Below are 5544 nucleotides of genomic sequence, written 5' to 3' on the forward strand. Positions count from 1 at the left end.
AAAAATCAGCATAAATCAGCCCATTACTCTCCAAATATTCGTCCAAGCAAGGAAGAGAGAGGAAGAGAGGAAGAACAAACCCTAGGTGAGGAATTTCAAGAGAAAAGGTGTGGAAAATCAAGGAAAACAAGTGAAAAAGGTAGGATTTTTCAACTTAAGCTTGAAATCTATTTTCCTTAAGCATTTCTCCTTTTTTTCCATGCTTAAATTACATGTTTTTATGATGAATTGTTGGCTGATTAAAATGGGTTAGGAGAGAGAAAGTTGTTAGATTAATTTGATTTTAGTTTATGTTAGTGTTTTTAGTTAGTTTAGCATATTTAGAAACAAAACAACAAGAAAAGAATTTATTTTCTCCCACAACCATTAATGGACAAATTTACCATGTATGAGTGAGGATGAGTTTCATTTTTATTCTAGGAGAATTGGTTAAGAAATGATGAATTATGAGCCTAGAAAAATAATGGGAATTTTCGGAGCAAAAATATGAATTTTTACCCATTAGGGGTATTTTCGTAATTTACTGTCGAGACTGATAATTTGCACCACACTAAGGGACATTAAGTCAATTTGGGTGCAATTGAGGTATAGAAATTGAAAAAAATTAATTTGGGATTAAATTGGACGCGTTAGTAATTTAATCGGGTGATAAGACGAATTAGGCCAATATCGAGTTTAGATAGTTACCAGTGCATTTTTGCATTCCATATTATGCATTAATAGTCTAAATTAGTTTAATTTCAATTTAGTACCAATGTAGTGAATTTCTCGATTTTGTACTGTGTCAAGGTGGTAGTCCTCCGATAAAGGCAAGGAAATTGCATCCGAGGATCAGTAGACAGAGTGCGTCGAAAGTCTGCATTCTAGACATTGTGAGTAAACTTACTGTCATTTTAATTATCTATGGTGGTTTTTAAATGATTTCATGAATTCTATGGAAAAAGAAATTTAAAAAGGTAAATTTTTATGTTTTATGAATAAATGTGTTTCAATGAAATTAAATTATAAATTGTTTTGAAATTAATAGTGATTTTGAAAAATAGAGTACACGGAGGCTGTTAATTGTGGCAATTTGATTGTTTAAATTGATTGGCTTATGATAAATCAGGCATGATTGGCTAGTTAGCAATTGTATTGAAATGCGAATTGTTTGATTGCCTTGAAAGACTGTGAATTACAAAATTGCCATATCATGTTATTGAGTTTTATTGTATGGTGGATTATATATATTAATTAACCACTGCAGTAGGGGGTTTCTGTGGATCAGCCTTTTAGAGGGGCACAGTAAACCCCATTATATTCTTACCTTGAACGGAGAGGCGCGTAAGGTATCTCCTAGGGTAAAGCTTAAGGTTCACTTCACGCCAAACCACCACGTGGAGGGGAACTCAGCCAACACCAAGGAATGGCTATGTTTTCAAAACAAAAATATGATTTATGTGAAATGTGAATTTTAGTAGCCTTGGCGGTCTCGGTAGGATGCCTAAGCCAAGGTGTCCCCGAGAATGGATTCATGGCACAAGCCTAGTTTTTATGAGATTCATAAGCCTTTTTACATATTTTAAATGAAATGTATTTTTATGCTGTGACCTAGTTTACGATGATTTATTTTATTGTCTCCATGTACTCAACTTTAGATATTTATGATGATGTCTGTTTACTCATTGGGATTTTATAATCTCACCACCCTCATTTCCACCCATTTCAGGTTCAGTATAGGCTGTAGATAGCTGATCTCATCGAGGACAACCGTTGGATCTGCATTTTCCAAACCGTAGGTTCACAGTCCTCTTTACTTTTGTTTATTCGGGGGCCCTCTTGTTATTGTAAATTAAATTAAATATTTTGACTTGCTGTATTTAAGTATGTATAAATTTATTTAGCTTTTACGCTATAAAAATTATTCACGTATAACTCTATAAATATTGTTTTATAAGAAAAAAGAATATTTTACTTAATATTTCTTTTATTTTCTTATTATATTCAAATAACCGTAATTTCGTTTTAAATGAAGATTTAAGACTTTTAAACTCATTTTGAATATGAATTATGTGTTTTGTACTTGTTTATTACATTTTAGCCAGTTTCGAAATTTTTAAGAAAAATGATCAAAATACCCCTGTGAGACGAAAAATTAATATTTTATTTGTTTAAAGTTGGAAACAGGTTAAAAAAATTTTTTGAACACAATATTGACAATAGTTGCTCACAAGGGAACAGAGAAACTGCTAATAAAGCCTTGCGGGGTTTCGAGTTGACATTCCGGACAATGAGTGTCTACCAGGACACCGCGGCGGTTGTCACGGGCTCGAGGGGAGTACTGGGTCGTGGCAATAAGGGCTTGTTCCCATGCAAGTTTTTCAAATACTTGTTCATTACATAAAAAAACAATTCATGCCTTTATCAAAACATTTAAATGCAATCCCTCACCTTTTATGCTACCTCATTAAAGCCAATACCAACTAGTTAAGCTCCTCTAGCTTGAACTTAGGAACTTCAAAAAAACCTAAACAATTCAACATATAAAAATCAACTTTATATCAACATTTTTAAACCATAACTCCAACTAGTAAACCAACACAACCAAACCTATTTTATCTTAGATCAATTCTCCCTTACAAATTTTCTATACATAAATACCCATTTTTATATAGGTTTTTTAGGAGTACTTTACATTCGCATGATTTCCTTAACTATTTAAAGCTTAGACCTAAGCTTTTCTTCATTTTTTCAACCTTTGCTATTTTTTTATACCTATTACCAATCCCTCTTTTAAACATAAACCCAAAGTTCAGATTGATTGTTCCTTTACCTTAGTGAGTTGAGCTTGGAGTTGGAAGCCAATTAAAAACCCAAAACTTGGAAAAGAATAAAATCTAAAAATTAAAGAAAATATTTGGAAGTTGAAACTCATGAATAAAGGAGCTAGAATATGAAAATCCTTACCTTGATTTAGGCTTAAAATCGGAGGTTTGAAGTTCAAGGTCTTGTGTTAGCCTTGAGTTGCATCATGTTTCGATTTGACAAAAGTTATATATTATCTTGAACTTAATATCAAGCAGTTGAAATTGTCTCAAATATATTTTTAATCCCTTAAGGTCACATAATTGTTTGAAAGGCCATGCATAATTAGAAAATATTAAAAGCTTTCACATAATGCATATTTAACTAAGAAAGCAAAAGCAAACATGCCTTGAATTGTTATTTGATTGTAGGAACAAGACAAGGAAGAAATAGTTGAAGAAAGGCGCCAAAAAAGCTAAGAAAACCTCAAGACACAAGTCAAGAGTTGACTTTAGAAAAGCTCAAGTCAATCCAAAGGCAAAAAGAGTGCAAAACTTGAAGAATATAAAGCCATAATCGACCTTGGAATGCCTATAGTCGACCCTATTCCAGAAAGCTCAAGATAATTAAGAATTGAATAGACATAGTAGACTCTGGCTTGAGTATAGTCGACCTTGACAAGTCAAAAGCATGAAAAAATGGACTTTACATAGACATAGTTGACTATAGAGAAGGCATAGTCAACTATAGTAGCTCAGACTTGCAAAAATCACGCTATTCAAAATTAGATCAAGTAGAGGAAGATTGTACTCGACTATAAAGCCCTAATTTGAGAAATTTGAAGAACTTAATTGACCCTAGGAGCGTTGTAGTTGACCCTTAAGCTCCAACAATGATTAAATTTGATTCAAACTTGTGTTTAATGACTTCAAACTTCACACCAGCTATAAATAGTAGCCTTTGAGCTATTTGAAAGTAAGAGAAGACATGAGATAAAGTTTCAACCCTAGAAAGACCACCAAAAGCTCATCTTTACTCTCTAGCTTCATTTTAGTGTTCCACCAAGCTTACAAAAGTTGAAAACTTGCTTCATTTGAGCTAATATTTCTTCTCTTCACATTCTCAAGCTTAAACTCCTAGCACTCAGCCTTTGTAGAGGCATCTTCTTACTAAACTTTGTACTTCATTGTAAAGGTTCTAGCTTAACCTTGAAAAGCTATTTGTGAGGGTTTACGGTTGAGGCCATAAAAACCATTGTTGGTGGATTTCGCTTTATCCTATGAAAAAGCTTGTAAGGGTTTTGCTTGATCCTGTAAAAAGCATTGTGAGGGTTTCGCTTGATCTAGTAAAAAGCTCGTTTCTTTATGGATTTGAAACTCTTGGTGCTCCAAAGGAGTGGATGTATGCACTAGAGAAAGTTGAACCATTTTAAAAATCTTGTGTCTTGTTTTTAATTTTCCGCATTGTGATTTATTGCTTGCATTTAGCTTAGGTATATTTTACCTTGATTCATTATTTTTGCTTAGGATAATATTTTATCTTGATTCATTATTTTTTGTGTGCACTTGACTTAGGAAAATATTTATAATTTGATTTATTATTTGCTTATATTACTTGTTCATTTCAATTTATTGAAAGTTAGTTTAAGAAAATCACACACTTTGTTTTTGATATAAAATGAAATTTTTTTGTTGCAAAAGTTTTGATTTTTATACTTAATTTTTAAAAGAATTTCTAAATACCAATTCTTCCCCTTTTAGTATATTGCTTGTTGAGACTTCTACACTAACATCTTGGTAATAGAAAATAGAAAAGAAAAGAAGAATAAAAATTAGATATAACAAGAAAAAGGATAACTGAAAAAGAAAGAACTTTGTAGGGAAAGCTTGGGTGGCTAGTCTTAAAGAAAGAAAAAGAAAGGTATAAGGCTTCTCGGGGAAGCTTGATTTCTTCACCTTTTGAAAAGTTAAAAATGCTTTTGTGTTATTTAGGAGTAATTAACCAGAATGCTTTTTTTATTATTTAGGAGTAATTAATCAGTTAGTCTTTAAAACTATTTCACTAAATTTAAAATATTCTCAAAAAGCATAAAACTTGAATATTTGGTGGTAGTTTCGAACTTTCCTTGCTGTGTGTTACTAAATATTTAGTAACCAAATATTTCAGCATATGGATTTTTTACTTTGAGGTCATTAACAACTTCATTTTGCTCACCAACAAAATGTCCCGATGATTTGTTCGGCGTGGAATGATTCACCACGTCCATCCCATATTGTGTACACACTAGTAAACTTTTTACGAAATAGGTGTTCCTGAACCTTATCAGCAACTAAGAACTTGCTATTCATACACCGAGAGTAAGGACATCTGATCTTATTCTTAGTCATGTATCTTGGTTGACTGAACGCAAATGAAATAAATTCATCTCTGCCATTCATAAATTTTGTCCTCAAAAATCTACTTGAATCGACTTGGAAATACATCCAACTCCTATCTCGTTCCATTATGAGAAAAATATTATAACGTCCATTATTAGATGTGTCACGACCCGGAACCTCCCTCAGGCCCATGACAATCGCCGCGACGTCCCGATTGACACTTATTATCCGGAATGCCAACCGGAACCCCGCAAGGCTTACATATCAGTTTCTTTCCTTTCCTGTGAGCAATCATTGTTAAATATCGAGTTTTTAGAGAATATATACTATTTTAGATCAAAAACAATCAAAATAAAATTTTCGCCACACAGGGGTATTTTTG

This window comes from Theobroma cacao, chromosome 6 (genome assembly GCF_000208745.1).
Source record: "Theobroma cacao cultivar B97-61/B2 chromosome 6, Criollo_cocoa_genome_V2, whole genome shotgun sequence".
Taxonomy (NCBI): Eukaryota; Viridiplantae; Streptophyta; class Magnoliopsida; order Malvales; family Malvaceae; genus Theobroma; species Theobroma cacao.